At 49.1% G+C, this 17,282-nt stretch overlaps 1 protein-coding gene across 3 annotated transcripts in view; it reads left to right on the forward strand.

The window, feature by feature from the left end:
• The window catches only part of FAM3B (FAM3 metabolism regulating signaling molecule B), a 40,687-nt gene that overhangs the window by 1,368 nt on the left and 22,037 nt on the right, over positions 1-17,282 (forward strand). The window lies entirely within an intron of this gene.

A 17,282-nucleotide genomic window follows, 5' to 3' on the forward strand; every position in this document is an offset into this window, starting at 1 on the left:
AAGTTTAAAACCACTGATTAAAATATAATATGAAAATATCATAGGCAGCTGCCATATGCTGAGTCAGACCTTTGGTCTATCTAGCTCAGTATTATCTACACCAGGGCTGCACAACTCAAATGCCTTGGTGGGCCAGAACCATCCACAATGTGGTGTGCGGGGGCCGAGATCAAATTTTTAGCACATTATTACATTAAAATTAAAATTATTATATTAGTTACTTGTGGATCTATCCCCCCGTCAATGGACCCATAGTTTTAACCAAGGATAGTGGTCAGAGAATAGGTGCTGTCCTTGTGCTCAATGAGTGGGGCCTCTAGAGTGCATGTCAGCCCCAAACAAATGCCAAGTCCTCTCCTCTCCCTAGTTGTTGTTGCTTTCAGGCTGCAATGCTAGGCATGCTTACATGGGAGTAAGCCTCACTGGGCACATCATGGAGCATATTTCTGAGAATGCATGCACAGGATGGCGCTATAAGGCAGTTTCCAGCTCTTGTGTTGCTGCAGGATACCTGAGGGGCCAGTAAAATAGTCTCTGCGGGCCGAATCCGGCCCCCAGGCCTTCTGTTGTGCAGGCCTGATCTACACAACTGGCAGTGGCTTCTCCAAGGTTTCAGGGAGGAGTCTCTCTCAGCCTTATCTTGGAGATGCCAGGGAGGGAACTTGAAACCTTCTGCTCTTCCCAGAGTGGCTCCATCCCCTAAGGGGACTATCTTACAGTGCTCACGTGTGCATACCTTATACAATTCATAAACATCAAGCCACAGCTGACATATAGTGATAATAAGCATCGGACACAAGGCAGCACTGAAAGCAAACATCACAAGTTACAAAAAGGCTTGACATTATATCACACCAACGAGGGAAAGGTTTGAGGAATAACTAGCGCTCTAGTAATCAAGGAATGTACTTGGAATCATATCCATTTATTTCAGTGGGACTTTATCTGACATTAGGATTTCTGTGTTCAGGACTTCAGATACTTCCAGATGTTTAGCAGAAGACAGAAGTAGGTAGATCATTATGTGTGTGTGGAGAGGGAAGGGGTTTGGATCATTCTTTCTGGGCCTCATCTCCATGCATTATTTGTAAATTTTGAACGGGGGCCTATGTGCACAGTCTCTGAACACATCTATTTTTATTGGTTTTATTTATTGTTAAATTTATATAAATTTCATATTATATAAAATATATAAATGTTGTATAATTTTTCATTAAAAACAATCACAAGGCGGTTCACATAGAACTGGACCCTTGATTTTTGTAGGGCCTACATACACTGGTCACCATGGACGAGTTCTAAACTATGCGTGGAGGTAAGGGCAGACCAGCAGGGTCAACCCTGATTTCATCCATCTACTCACTACAGGGTTTCTGTTACCATTTTTTTTTAAAAAATAAAAACATTCTGAAGCATTTATGATGGGCTAGTTCAGACAGTACTGTCTGGCAACTCTCTCCACCATTAAGAACTAGTGTGTGTAAATACTGCCCCCTAACTTGGTATGCTGATCTGTTCCCCATAATCATTGGGGGGTGGGGGCAGAACATCCCTGTTCACATGGTCCTGCAATCCAATCCCACCCCCTTTTTTTAAAAAAGAGGGAGTGTGGTGCAGTGGAAGGAAATGCAAGAAATGAATAGTGTCGGGCTAGGTCTGGGAAAACCTTCATTCTAATCCCTGCTTCCTGGGCACCATTGAGCCAGGTGCTCTCTTTCTCAATGCCTTTCATGTCTCTGTATTTTTATCTGCCTCCTTTTCCTTTGGTATCATCCCATGTTAGTTTGCATATTAAGGGATGTTTATCCTGCCTTTCCATTCAGAGAAATGCCCAAGGTAGCTTACAATGGGAATAAAAATACAATTACAATTAGGGCCATACAGAACCAGATGTTTTCATCTCCAAGGGTGCAACACCCTCCTCACATGGGCAAATTGATAGTCTGTGGCTGGATCCTGACATTCCTGACAGCAGTGCTGATGCATGAAGGTTTTGGGACATAGAATCTAAAATGTCCACCCTGGGCTTAGATGTTGCCCTTGCTACTCCAAATGCTTCTCTTTAAAGGTTCTGCAGTACCCACTGGGGACACACACACAAACAAACACGTGTGCTGCCGGGGGCGTAGCAAGGTTGGAATGGGCCCAGAGACAAGATTTTAAAATGCCCCCCACCCCAAAGCTCAGCTCATGAAGTAAAGAAATCTTAAATGAGGCTGAATAGTGGTAACAAAAAGCATAGTAGGGAAAATATATATATATATCCTATGTACATCATCCTAAATTATTTTTTTAAAGGTTTTGTAAATTGTGGACGATGCAAGTCATTTAATGGTACTAGAGAAAGACATGATGTTCTGGTAGCTTAACAGCCAAATCAATTTCGGAGGATGAATACAACTGAAGGAAGCCTGGGTGGGTGCGCAGCTGGGGGAGTCAACCATGTGACTTGCCTCTGAGGGGCCCCCCAAGGCAGTGGGCCCCCAGACAACTGTCTCCCCTTGCCCTGTTTTAGTTACGCTGTGTGCTGCCTACCTAGCAACCAGGGCCAGTTAGCACCAAATATTTTCATCCCTGGGGAAAGATCACCTCCTCATGAAGCAGCTGGATAGTCTGTTCACAGCAACTCTAGCAACATTCCCCAGTTCCTTAAAGAGGCCCACATTCAAGACCGGTGCCATGTTGTGCTGGGCCCTGGGGTGAGGCTAAGTCATGTGCCCCTGCCCCTACAAGGATGTCTTGGCAACACACACACACCAAGCCTGAGAGAAATCCCACAGGGCATTGGGGAGGGCAGAACCAGGAACAGCTCCCCATGAATCAAGATTCAAGCAGCAGTTCTTCCTTGCATTTTTATCTGCAGTTATCAAAACATTAAGTAGGCTTTTGTCCAAAACCTCACCTATTCATACACAAACTCTATAAGCTAGAAATTTACTAGGCAGCCAGATACAAATACTAGCAACAATGCAGCAGAAGACGATATCGGATGGGTGACAGGATCAGGAAGTGAAGCTGACAAATAGTTCCTGAACAAAGGCAAACAAATATCATTGCTCAATGTCTTGGGTAAGACTTGCCCACAATGTAGAAGAAACTGGAGATGAAATGGGGCACTGATCCTGCAGATGCTGAGTGGATGCTGGTACGTTAAAACTGGTGATGCTTGTCCTGACTGTGTTGTGCTCTTCCAGGGGAAGCTTACAAGAAAACAATACTTTTTTTTCCATACTAGGTTTGCTGGTATGGTTGAAATTTTCCCTCAGAGGAAGGTTGTATCCTCAAAGGATGCTGGGTTGTCTCGACCTCCTGCTCCTAGACAGGGCCAATCAAGAGCTTCGGCTCATCTCAGGAGGGAGGGGCAATCCCCTGGAATTCCAGTTCTTTGTCCTGTCTCGCTCCAGAAGGGCTGTCTTCACCGTTGCTCCGTTTCAAGGTCTACATCTATTCTATTTGAGTTTCTGCCTGCTTCTTCTTTCTCCCTCGGCACTAGGGAGGGATAGCAGGGAGAAAAGAAAAGAAAAAAAAAGAGAGAGAGAGATTTTAGTCCTCTAACGCAGCTCCGAGGTGTCTTTCTTATGGCTACGGAGACTCAGCGTGGCGAGAGAGAGGTGTCCCTCTCTCTCTGATGACTCTGTGGCGCACTCGGTGTGCCAGGCCCAGTGGGTAGCGGCCTCTGCTCCCACACCCACCTCTCGGGTCCACAAAGCCGCCAAAGCCTCTCAGAAGGCTAAGAAGCAGGCGAAGCAGTTAGCCGTGCTCAGATCGGCTGACAGGCCGGCTGCGCCCCATAGCTCCACCCTCGGAGAGCTCCTCCAGGATGGTGGGGGTGAGGCTGCCGCAAACACCGAGCCTCTGGTGTTGCAGTGAGAGTCTGTGGAGATGGGAGACTCGGCAGGTGAGCCATTGGCATTTTCGGTGGGGTCGCCGGGCGTGGGAGATCCCCAGTCAGCCCCTCCCGCCAAGCGTTTTTGTTCTATGGCGGCGGCTGCCGCTTCTCCTCCAGGGACGGGCGCGGACAAGGAGGAGGACGACTTTCCTCCAAAATTCACTGCCTTACTGAGGCGCGTGGTGGCCGAGGAGTTCCAAAAGCTCCCCTGGCCACCTCTGCCTGTTCCTGCGCCGCTCGCTGCCCCACTGTTTCCCGCGCAAACCCAGGCGCCCACCATTTTGACGGCACCTTCTGGTGCGAGCCGCACCGACCCTCAGCCCTCTTCTGCTCACGCTCTCGATGGCGGGCTTCCCGCCTTGCCTTCCTGTTCCCCAAATGCTTTGCTGGCTGCCAGGGGGGCGCTGCGCCCTCCCCGTAGAGAGTTCCCTGCTCCCTCGGAAGCCTCCGAGTCAGACCGGGAGGAAGGGGAGCTCTCTGGGGATGAGGATGAGCCTGCTTCTGTTCAGCAGACCAACTACCGCCTGTTTCCCCAAGCAGATTTTCCGGTCCTCCTGCATAAGGTCAGGAAAACGTTGCGATTGGAGGGGGTGTCCCAACCTGTGCCTGAAGGCACTGAAGGAGATCCTGTTGTTCTCCTCTCTTTGCACTCCCATGAGGTTGTTGTCCCATGTCCCCAATTGTTTTTGGATGTCTTTCAAAGTGAATGGGATAAGCCTACCGAGGGCAAGGGCCCGCCTCCTGCAGTAAGGCGCAGGTATAGGTCCCGTGCTCATGAATAAGCTGAAGGTGCCTCTGGCTGATGCTGAGGTGGCCACCCTCGTCACAGGGGCGGTGCTTCCTAAGGAGGGGGAGGATGCCTTGAAGAATGTGGAGAACAAGAAGTGTGACGCTGCCCTCTGCAGGTCCCACAAGGCGACGGCACTCTCCCTCAGGGCCTCTAATGCTACTTCCATTTTCGCTAGGGCTGCAGTCCTCTGGGTCAGGGACCTCACCCCCCTGGTCCCCCCGGAGCTGACCAGTCTCTGGCAGGGCCTCAATAAACTGGGGAAGGCAGTCAAGTTCATGGCAGATTCTTCCCTAGACGCCTCCCAGTTGTCTGCTAGGGCCCTAGCATCAGACGTTACTGTAAGGCGTCACTTGTGGTTGAAAAATTGGAAAGTTGACCACAAGTCTTGGTCTAATCTTGCTAATTCAGCGTTTAAAGGGGGCAAGCTCTTTGGTGAAGTGCTGGAACCCATATTGATTCAAACGAAGGACAATAAGAAGGCAATGCTATCAGCTGCGGCATCTCAGCGCCAGGATCGGCGGTCGTTCGCTTCGACCACATCTGGCTTTAAGGGATATAAATCTTCGTTTCGTTTTTGCCAGAATAGGCCTGACAGGTCGAACTGGCCTAAGAATCAGTCTTCCTTCCGGGACAATTCATTTCGGAAAAACCAGCAAGCTAACCAGCCTGCCAAGCCCGGCTTCAAACGCAGTCAGGCCCAATGACTGGCCCCAAGCCCCTCTCCACCAAGGTCGTGTTCTTTCTCTGGGGGGGGGCAGGCTGGGGAAATTTGCACAGGTCTGGGCTCAGACTTGTACCGACTCATGGATCCTACAGATGGTTGTGTCAGGGTACTCCCTGGAGTTTGCCGCGCAACCCCCAGACCGTTTCCTACCATCCCCAAGGTCCCACAAAGAATCCAAACACCACTTGATGATGGAGGCCATTCGTCACCTTCTCTCCATTCAGGCGATCAAACCCGTCCCTCTGGGGGAACAGGGGAAGGGGGTCTACTCCATCCTGTTCCTAGTTCCCAAGAAGAATCGAGCGTGGAGAGCTATCCTAGACCTCAAGTTCGTGAACAGGTACCTCCAGAGGAGGAGTTTCTGCATGGAAACTCTTCGTTCAATTTTGATGGCCCTCCAGGAGGAGGACTTCCTGGCATCAGTGGATTTGAAGAAGGCCTATCTTCACATGCCCATCCACGAGCAGGATTGACGTTTCCTGAGGTTTGCTTACCGGTCCCACCACTTTCAGTACAGGGCGCTTCCCTTCGGTCTTTCGACTGCGCCTCGGGTGTTTACCAAACTCATGGTGGCACTTGTGGCACACTTGAGGACCAAGGGCATCCATCTTTACCCGTATTTGGACGATCTGCTGATCAGGTCTCCCTCCCACCTCAGAGGTCAACAGGATATCCAGATGACCCTTTCCGTCTTGGAAGCACACGGATTCATAGTGAATGGCCCCAAGAGTGCACTTATTCCACAAACCGAAGTTCTTCACCTCGGTGTGGTGATCAACACGGCTCAGGGGACAGTGTGTTTAACCCCGGAACGCAGAAAATCTCTGATGGCTTGCTGTCGTGCCCTGATCTCCCGTCCTAGGTCCGATATCCTGTCCCTGTCTCAATTGCAGGGCCGCATGGTATCCACCTTGGGCATAGTCCACTGGAGTCGCTTCCATTCCCGTCCGCTCCAATGGTTTCTCTCCAAATATCAGGACCAGGTGATGTGCAGGTCCAGGAGGCGCGTCAGTCTGCCGCCCCGGATAGTGTGGTCCCTGCACTGGTGGGTGTCACCTGCCACGAAGAAAGGGATCCGGTTCCTTACTGTGGATCGGGTTCAGGTCACCACGGATGCCAGCCTCCTGGGCTGGGGAGGGCACTGTCATCGCCTGGTGGCTCAAGGTCGTTGGACCGAGGCCGAACGCACCAATTCCATCAATTCGCTGGAGCTGCGAGCCATTCGATTGTCGTTAGTGGAGTTTCTGCCAGCGATCCAAGGGCGCCATGTCTTCGTGCACACGGACAACACCACCGCCAAGGCTCACGTCAATCGGCAGGGCGGGTCGAGGTCCCGAGCTCTGATGTGCGAAGCATCTCTCCTACTGGACTGGGCAGAACAACATCTTCTGTCCTTAGGGGCCGATCATGTCAGCGTAGTGCTAAACACTGTCGCGGACTGGCTAAGTCGGTCACAGATAGACCCAGCGGAGTGGTCTCTGGATCCTCAAGCCTTCCAACAGATCGTTCTGAAGTTCGGGCTTCTGGATATGGATCTCTTCGCGACTCCAGGAAATGCCAAGCTGGGGCGTTTTCTTTCCAGATATCGCTCCACCGGGGCGGAAGGAGTGGATGCCCTGACGTTCCCGTGGCCTCCAGGCCTGTTATACGCCTTCCCGCCATTTGCCATAATCCCTCAAACCATTCGACGGCTCCGCTTGTTGAGGGCAGAGATTATTCTGGTGGCACCACACTGGCCACGCAGACCATGGTTTTCGGACCTGGTGGAGTTGTCAAACCAACTGCCACTCCCACTGGGGTCTCGCAGTCATCTTTTGCACCAGGGTCCGGTATTCCACCCAGATCCGGAGTGGCTCAATCTCTTCGTCTGGAGATTGAGCAGGGCTCTTTAGCATCTTGTGGCTATCCCAGTCCCGTCCAGGATACGATTTTGGCTTCCCGGAGGCCTTCTACGGTCAGGGTTTATCAGTCAACCTGGAAGTCTTTCACGTCCTAGTATAGCTCTCAGGCAGTCAAGCCACTTTTCGCGTCTGTGGTTCACGTGCTAGGTTTTCTCCAAAACGGTCTGGATAAGGGGCTCCGCCCTAATACGCTGCGTCAACAGGTCTTCGCTATTTCTTCTGTCTTGCAATCATCGGGGTCTTCTTTGTCCCAACATCCTCACTATTTTAAACAAAATATACTTGATGCAGAAAACATCATCTTGTGATGCAGGACAAAACATGTGTATGGACAATTACTTCCGTAGAGCAACTTCTGCCTCAGCACCATGATGGACCCAGACCAAGCCAGTAATAATACTTAGCAATATGTATAAAGTTTATTTTAATGCTTCAATACTAATATCTGAAGAATTGTATAAACTTAATGGGCAACATCCGAACTAACATTGTGCTATGGAAGTACGTTCTGCTTGTGCAAGGGGAGGATAGGTGTTTTTTGCCAACCTCCCTTCCTTCTGCTGCTCTCAATGGTCCCCCCAAATATGTCCCTGAAGGCTGCAAGACCTTCAGGGATATTGGGGGGGGGCATCCTTTTGAAGGTTGCTGAATTTTAATCTCCTGGGAGTCAGACGCAGAGTCTGATTTGGTACCTCCGGAGTTTGGCTTTTCCTTTTTTCGCTTCTGTTTCTTCTTCTTCTTTTTAGCTCCCAGGTCTCCTCCTGGACTTCCTTTGGAGTGCTCCGTCTCCTCCTCATTGTCGCCGTCGATGCCGCAGGTGTCTTGGTCGTCCAGCTCGAGGCTCTGCTGGCTGGCTGCAGACTCGCTGTCCTCCACCATCACGGGGGGAAGGCGGCTGGCGGCGGGGGAAGGGGGGAGCGAAGGAGGGACTCCCCGGCAGAAGCCTATGAAAGGCAACCAACCCGGGCACGCAGGCAGCAGATGCAGCCCTCACATCCTCAGAGATTCCTCAAAGGGGCATCTGTCCTTAGGCCTCCGTGCACAGATTCCCAACTTGGAACCTTAATTTGGTCCTTCGGGCCCTTACCAAACCTCCGTTTGAACCTTTGAGGTCTGTACCTTTGCGTTTGCTTTCGTTTAAAGTTTTGTTTTTGGTTGCCATTACTTCCGCCAGGCGGGTTTCAGATCTGCGCGCATTGTCTGTGCGGAAGGAATTATGTCTGGTTTATCCAGACTATGTATTGTGGCGTACTGATCCAACCTTCCTTCCTCCACCCCCCCCAATTCAATTTTTATTAATTTTAACAATAGTAATATTGTCATTCATTACAAATACACACAAAAGGTGGACTCCCCGCACACATCTCTTCGTGATTCATCAGCTATAAAGTTTACCCTTGCTATAATAATAATTCAAAGCATAAATTTAAACCCTTACAAACACAGCTAATCTACCCAACCTGCAGTTTTTTTGCTAAATTTCAAACCCTGCTGTAAAGTCCAAAGTAGGAAAGTAATTCTTTAGATACAACAAGAATGGTTTCCAATCTTCTTTAAAGCATTCCAAGTTTTGGTCTCTTATTAGTGTTGTAAGTTTTGCCATCTCCGCATATTCCAAAATTTTTATCAGCCAGTCTTCTTTTGAAGGCAGTTCATTACTCTTCCATTTCTGTGCATATATAATTCTGGCCGCCGTAGAAGCATACATAAAAAATGTTAAATTAGTTGTAGAGATTACACCTTGTGTTATTCCCAGCAGGAAGGATTCTGGCTTCTTAGGAAGGATTCTGGCTTCTTAGGAAATGTCATTTTAAATATTTTATTTAACTCATTATATATCATATCCCAATAGGCTTTAGCCTTCCCACAGGTCCACCACATATGAAAAAAAGGGCCTTCAGAATGTCCACACTTCCAACATTTGTTTGATCCAAGCTTCCTTCCTAAGGTTAACTCACTATTCCATAGGGCTCAGGAACTTATGCTGCCTTCCTTTTGCCCCAACCCCTCCTCACCTAAGGAACGGGAATGGCACACCTTGGATGTGCGTAGGGCAATAAGGATTTACCTAAGGCGCTCTAAGGCTTATCAAGTCTCAGAATCCCTATTTGTTTCTTTTAGGGACTGTTCATTGGGTAAGAAGGTTTCGACATCTACTCCGTCTCACTGGATCTGTCAGTGCATCCGAATAGCCTATGCTGCTTCGAATACTCCAGCTCCTGAGGGGATTACAGCCCATTCTACCAGGAGTGCGGCCTCCTCTGCTGCTCTTGTCACCTTAGCTCCCTTGGTGGATATCTGTCGAGCTGCCATGTGGGCCTCGCTTTCCACCTTCGTGAGGCATTATAAAATTCATGATTGGACTTTGGCAGATGCAGCCTTTGGGAGGAGAGTCTTGCAGCAGATGGTTTCTTCCTAAGGCCGGACTTCACAGCTCCCTCCCTGTGGGTCATAGCGGCTATGATAGGTCCCAGCATCCTTTGTGGATACAACCCTCCTCTGAGGGAAAATGAATCGTTGGCACTCACCTGAAAGGTCATTTTCCTCAGAGGTATGGGTTGTATCTGCCCCCACCTGCTTGTTTGTCCGGTTCCTAATCTTCCTCTGTCCTGAAATCTTGCACCCTACTGTCTCCTATATTCATGTGGGGTGGTTTCCCTCTGGTGAGGGGGGGATAGTTTGCTGTCCCTGAGGAAGTGGAAGGCTTAGTTACTCCGTGTAACCTACCGGAACTGTTTTGTGCCTTCGATGTTGATTATGGCGCATTTGTTCTTTGCTTGCCTGTTTCTTGTTTCTTCTCTTTATTCTTCTGGAGCATTTTCTCAGAGCTGGCTATGAACTGGAGTTCCAGGGGATTGCCCCTCCCTCCTGAGATGAGCTGAAGCTCTTGACTGGCCCTGTCTAGGAGCAGGAGGACGAGACAACCCAGCATCCTTTGCGGATACAACCCATACCTCTGAGGAAAATGACCTTTCAGGTAAGTGTCAACGATTCAATCCACACACAAATCTTATGAGCAGTGTGTTGTCAAGCCTTTGAAGAAATCCTGATAAATGTTGTGAGAGTGTATATGTTGATTTAGGCTTAATCATTTACCTTGGGCAAATAGAGCTCAAGGTTCACATTCTTAAACTACCTTATTCTTATGGCATCAAGATTTCAAAGAACGAGGTGCTTTGTTGTGCTGTTCCTTTGTTCACAAGTGGTTTAATCTTTTGTGAGCGTTAGGAAGGTATCTTGGGGAAACTTGGGGGCCCTGGAAAAGCCAGGTTTTGGGGGTTTTTTACCCCTTCGTCCCAACCTCAGCTGTCGGTCAACCTCCTGCCTTTCTCTGATGTATTTCCCCCCCATTATCAATGTATATTTTTTTTACCATCTTATAGCAGTGAGAACAACATTAGTACATCTGTTCCCTTCCAGGTGGAAGGGAATAAGGAGCATGCAGCCAGGCAACAGAGTATGTCATTTTCATGGCTCAGCAGCCCTGAGGTGTCTCCCTCTCTGCACAGTGAAAAGGTCTCCAGTATGGTGTGGGGTGGGGGGTGGAGGTGGCCCAGGAGCACACAACCAGACAACCCTTCACCTGACTGCAAGAAGGGTGAAAGGAGATATGAACAGCCACAATGACCTAGTGTACTGGTTCTCACATTTGGGTCCTCAGGTGTTGTTGAAGTACAACCCCCATCATTCCCAGCCACAGTGGGAACCCCTGCCCTAATCAGAACTGGAGGGGGGGGCGGTGTTTGTGGGGAGTATATGTTGTCCTTGAGCAATACTATGTGTTGGAATAGAAGCAGCCCTAAAGGCTATTGCCATTTTATATATGCCTCCTTGGAGATCCTTCTGGACTGAAAGGCGAGATAGAAATAAAGCCACTGAAGTGAAAATTTTGGCAGAGAGCTTCTCCCATCAGTGCCTTGAGAAGCTGTGCCTGCTGAAATTCTTTATTCTGTTCCCCAGAGGTGTGTTTTGTCAAAAGGAAAATAACTATGAGAATGAATGAAACACCTGTTCCGGGTGGGGTAGTATTTCTGAAGTAACAGGTGCAGGTTTGGGAGTGATCTAAGATCCAGCTTTGCTCCTGGATGTACAGCTAGCATCTGTAAGCAGAAGAACCTGTTTCAAGCTTTGGCTGGCGCAACAGCTACAGTCTTTCCTGGAGACACAAATTTGGCCACTACCGGTATCACCTGAGCCTTGGTCACATTGAGGTTCAATTACTGTAATGCATGGGGCCAGGGGTGTAGCTAGAGGAGAGGAGGCCCGGGTCCACCCCTCTCCCCAGCGGCCCCTTGGAACAAGGGAGATCATGAAAAAAAATAGGAAGGGGTGGAGCTCCAGGGCCCGGGTTCTTTGAACCCATCCACTCAATTATAGCTATGCCTCTGCATGGGGCTGTCCTTGGAAAGCATTTGGAACCTGCAGCGAGTCCAGAATGCAGTACCTGGGCTGTTTATAGAAGCTCAGTACAGGGACTGAGTAACCTGCTTGCTTTGCCATTTGCAGTGGTTCCCAATTTGGTTCCAGGCACAATTCAATGTGTGGGTCATTCCCTTTAAAGCCCTCAACTGCTAGAACAAGGGTACCTTAAGGACCACCTCCTTCCTTACCTGAATGCTGAGCACTTCAGCTGGTTCACTGTTACAGGTCCTGCCTCCCTCAGAGGTATAATTCATGGTGACCTGGGACATGGCCTTTTCAGTCATGGCCCTAAGTGGTGGAATGCTTCCCGCCTGGAGGTTTGGCATGCCCCTTCACTGACCATGTTATGCTGCCCGACTAAAGTGTTTCTGTTTAGCCCTGCACCCCAAGGCTGTACCAGTTTATATCCCAAGCCGTATGATGTCCTTTCTGTTACCTGCAATATTTTTTTCTCTTCCAGCTGTAATTTTTCTGTTTATTCCGGGGAGTCCATGTTAGAGAATATAGGTCATATAAAGAAGTTCCTTCTTCCAGAACCTCAGTTTTTGGTTTATTTATAAACAAGAGCTAAATATCCCAAACAGATGTTGCACAGTCAGACAGGCTGCCTCTAAGACACCACTAGGATTGGCACAGGAGCGTAGCTATAATTGAGTGAAAGGGTTCAAAGAACACGGGCCCCCAGCTCCTAAGGGCCCTCCAGCTCCACTCCTCCCTGTTTTCTTCATTGTCTCCCTCACTCTGGGGGGCCGCCAGAGAGAGGGATGAACACGGCCCCCTCTCCCCTAGCTACGCCCCTGGATTGGCACAGTCATCTGAGAGAATTCCTGGATACAACTGTCAAAAGGGGAGGGGCACACATTTTAAACTCCTACTTTTTTTGACCGAAATTAGATAATGGCTGTTTTGTATATTAATTCTTATGGCTTTCTTTGCATTGCAGAAGGTTAGGAATGTTTCACCTGAATAAGCTACTAGGAAAAAAAGGTGGTTCTCTTTGCCCATATACTTCACAGCTAAACTCAGAGGCCCACTACCGCCTTTGCTAACATTAAGGATGATCCAGAATGGAAGGCAAGGGGTTTACTGAACCATCTTAGGACTTAAGAGCAGTGTTCTCTCTAATTTTTTTCACCTGTGTGAGGAATGAGTTTTGTTCTGGGCAGGTGTTTCAAGGCAGTGCGTGTGCATTTAGAATGGGGCCTTCCTGATTCAGCCTCAGCAGGATCTAAAATTAACTGAGCGGACAAAAAAAATACTTGTGATTGCAGGCATGTGCACACGCCTTAGAGGGAACACTGCTTAGGAGACATGATATCTCTGAAGTGTCTTCTACAACCAGCTTCAAAACTGGCCCCATGGTATACAGAAAAGCTACAGGAGCTGAAGCGGCAAGGTAGATGACTGGTGTGCAAGTGGAGAAAGACTTGACTTGAATCTGACAGATTACAATATAGAGCACATTTGAAGTTTCTATACTCAGGCAATACAAAGAAGAAATAATTTTTTTCTGCCCATATTGCATCCTTAAGATCACATCCAGTGGAGTTGTTCAGGTTGTGAGAGGGCTAGTAAATGCCCCTCCTCCCTTGAATCAGAATGTGAAACCATCAATTACCTGCTGTGATATTTTAAATGAGTTTTTGGTAGGTAAAATCTCTCGTATTTGGGCCGACTCAGACCTCACAAGTATTGCAGAATCTAATGCGGAGGTGTCCAGCCACTCCTCTTATGTGATTAGGTTGGATCAGTTGCAGTTTGTGACCCCTGAGAATGTGGACACGCTGCTTGGTACACTGTGCGGCCTACCACCTGTTTCCTTGACCCATGTGCAACATGACTTATAAAGCAGGGGGGTTATTGTAGAGGCTGGTAGAGATTATAAATGCTTCTCTGAGGGAGGGCAGGATGCCTCCCTGTCTTAAGGAGGCAATCATTAGACCTCTTCTGAAGAAGCCTGCATTGGATCCCTTAAGCAACTATAGGCCTGTCTCCACCCTCCGTTTTCTGGGCAAGATATTTGAGAGGGTCGTGGCCTCCCAGCTCCAGACAGTCTTGTAGGAAACTGATTTTTTCCAAGGTATGGGGAGGGCATCCACAATGTGGCGGGTATTATGTTACGTTCTGCATGCTTCGAGACAGGACCAATATAATTCAAGTACATCGCCCATCTACTTAGCAACTCCCTCTCCAGCCCCAGTTCTGTCCTGTCTTGCTTCGTAGACAGTGCTGTTTTTCGCCCTCTCAGCTCAATACTTGTCAGATTCTGCTTTCTACTGTGTGCGAGGGGGGGAAGGGAGTCGCCGATCGTTCCGGTTTGTCTTGCACCCCGCTGCTAACCACTTTTCTCCTATTGGTTTCTGATTTCACTCCTTCCCCCCTCCCCCTCCCTATCATCGAGCTCTAAGTTCTTTCGCCGGTTCCCCCCCCTCCCATTTTTGGCAATGGAATTGGCACACACTGAGACATGCTTAGAGGCTCCCTTTCGGAGGGACCTCTCTCAGAATCGCGCATATTTCCTCGCAGGCGGGAAGCGGCTCCGCATTACTACTGGGCACACTGAATAGAGCAGCTTCGACTGACCAAGTGCTGCCATCGGCTTCCTTGTCCCCTCAGGCTATTTTGCAAGCAGCTTCTACAGCCCCTGCTGTTTTCAAAGCTACTAAGAAGACAAAGCACTTAAACGCGGAGGGGGCAAAAATAAAAAAGAGGAAACGTGCTTCCAAGGCTGCTCCTCTCAGTGAACGTCTGCAAATGCAGGCAGTCAGAGCACAGCAACCGGCTCTAGAAGCAACGGTCATTCCCGCCAAAATGGCGGCCGCCATTTTAAGCCCCATTGCGATCCCGCCTGCAGTTTCAGAGAAGTCCCTAGCGACAGATCAAGCCGCTGTGTTGTCAGTGAGGCAGCAGGCTACGACGCAAGAAACAGTAAGAGTTGGTGATAACCTGGAATCTCTTACGTGTGCTCCTAATGGGAGTAATGTTCACAGTGGGGATGTTATTATAGGACCTAATAATGAACATATCTCTCCTACTGAATTACGCTGGCTGGGGGACTTTGTTAAGAAATAATGCATCAGCTGGGGTGAATTTGGTGCCCTATACATCGTCTGGGGTACAGTGTGCCCCCACTAATGCTGACATGACTGTTAACCCGGTCATTCCTGTATTACCAAGACCTCCCACATGCAGTGCAGGAGTCCCTCTTTCTCATCATCCCCTGATTCTAGCCCAGCAAGAAGGGCTATCCCTATGGGAGAGAGGGCTGTGTTCCAAAGACCATGCAAAAGATATAAGCATAGGAGGGAGGCTATGGAACCTTACTCTTCAGATGATGCAGCACAGACACTAGCGTGCCCAAGGGTACTTATACAAGGAGACACAACAGTACCTGCGGCTGTTCCTAGTAACAATCCATTGGGGGATACGCAATCCCTGTCCATGCCCCAGGTGGCTGCGCCAGGTCCTCTACCTGCCGGCACTGGGCATAGACCCCACCATTCTAACTCTACCTCCTCAGATGAAGAAAAAGAGGAGGGCGAACTCTCAGATGAGCAAAATTTACCCGAGAAACCCAATATGGTCAGGTTGTTCCCAGCTATGGAATTTGAACTTCTTTTAGCCAAAGTAAAGAGAGCCATAAAGGATGTGACGACTACTGTGGATAATCCTCAGGTGTCTGGGTTAGATCAGGAGGTATTCCCATCTACCCCTGTCTCAGCAGCCACAGTTCCCTTTCCATCTTTATTTAAGGAGGTTATGTTAGCTGAATGGGGTGTGCCTGTAGCGCACAAGCCTGACATATCTTTTCCTAAAAAACTTTATTCACTCCCACCTGAAATTATGTCCCTCCTAGCTGTGCCCGTTGTGGATGCGCCCGTTGCACAATTGGTAAGCGGTGCCCTGCTGAACAAGGAAGGTGATTAATTCCCAAAGGCACCGGAGGAGAAAAAGGCTGACCACCTTCTGAGAAAGGCACATGAGGCCTCCGCTATTGTGATTAGTGCAGCAAGAACCAATTCAGTCTTCGCCAGAGCGTCCATATTGTGGACCAAGGAACTGGCCAAGTTGGTTCCACCAGAAAATGTCAAGCTGCTCCAAGGTTTGAACAAGATTGCGAGGGCATGTGCTTTAATGGCAGATTCTAGCGCTGACTGTATACAGCACGTGTCAAGGTCCATGGCAGCCGGGGTGGCAGTGTGCAGGGAACTATGGCTTAAACATTGGAGGGTGGACTCTAAGTCTAAGTCAGCTTTGGCAGCCACCCCATTCAGGGGAGGAAAGCTTTTTGGGAAATCACTAGAACAAATTCTGGTGGATACCCGTGATAAGAAAAAAGCCATGCCAGGGGGTCGAGGGGACATGAGACGACCTTTTCAAGGGAACAGCTTTAACCAGGGTTCCTTTCGTTCCTTCAGAGCACTTAATCGATTCCCAAATGTTGGCTACAGAGATGGTTTCCAGGACAGAGACCAACTCGGATCTTCCTTCAGGCAACCTTGGCGTCAATCCTGGGGAAACAAAAACAGAGGAAGCTCCAAGAATAGACCAGGATCCTTCACAAGCCCTACGAATGGATGGAACCGTAAGCAGTGACTCTATTCCTGTGGGGGGCAGACTACAGGAGTTTGCCTTGGTATGGGGGGAAAGTTCCTCAGACCTGTGGGTATTGCAAACAGTGTCACAGGGATACAAGATAGATCTGATTTCTCACCCTCCGGATTTCTTTTTCGAAACACCAGTATCCAAAGTCCAAACAAAGCGGATCCTTATGGATCAAGCCGTCCAACATTTACTAGAAATCAAGGCTATAGAGTCAATTCAACCGACAGAGATGGGTACCGGAGTATTTTCCTTGCTCTTTTTGGTCCCAAAGAGGGACGGCTCCTGGTGGGCAGTACTGAACCTGAAGCAGCTGAATCGGTTCATGAAAAAATGCAGCTTTCGGATGGAATCTCTAAGAACCATCAAGGCTGCTATCCACCCAGGAAATTGGTTAGCCTCCATCGACTTATCAGAGGCTTATCTTCATGTTCCAATTCACCCAGCTTCACTTCTCTTACAACCAAAAATGTTACCAGTACAGAGCCCTGCCTTTCGGCTTGACATCGGCTCCTCCAGTTTTCACCAAACTCATGGTGGCGGTGATTGCCCACATTCGTCAGGAGGGCATTCATGCCTATCCGTATTTAGACGACGTGCTCCTTCGATCTCTCAATTACAGGCAAGCAACCAGGGATCTGAGTCGCACAGTTCACATCATGGAAAGCCATGGGTTCATCACCAATCGGGCCAAGAGCCACCTACAGCCATCTCAACTCCTGCAACATCTCAGAGTGTTATTCGACACACAGAGGGCTACTGTCTCCCTGCCGCCAGAGCGGCAGATGAAAATCACAAAGGCCATCAGACCATGGCTATCCAGAAGGAAGGGGACGGTGATGTCTCTGGCTCAAATTTTAGGCCTAATGATAGCCTGCTTGGAGTGCACACCCTGGGCCAGGTGGCACTCCAGACCGCTACAGTGGTTTTTGCTCCCTTACCAACAGGACATCA

The sequence above is a fragment of the Hemicordylus capensis genome, chromosome 3 (assembly GCF_027244095.1).
Source record: "Hemicordylus capensis ecotype Gifberg chromosome 3, rHemCap1.1.pri, whole genome shotgun sequence".
In the NCBI taxonomy this organism is placed as follows: Eukaryota; Metazoa; Chordata; class Lepidosauria; order Squamata; family Cordylidae; genus Hemicordylus; species Hemicordylus capensis.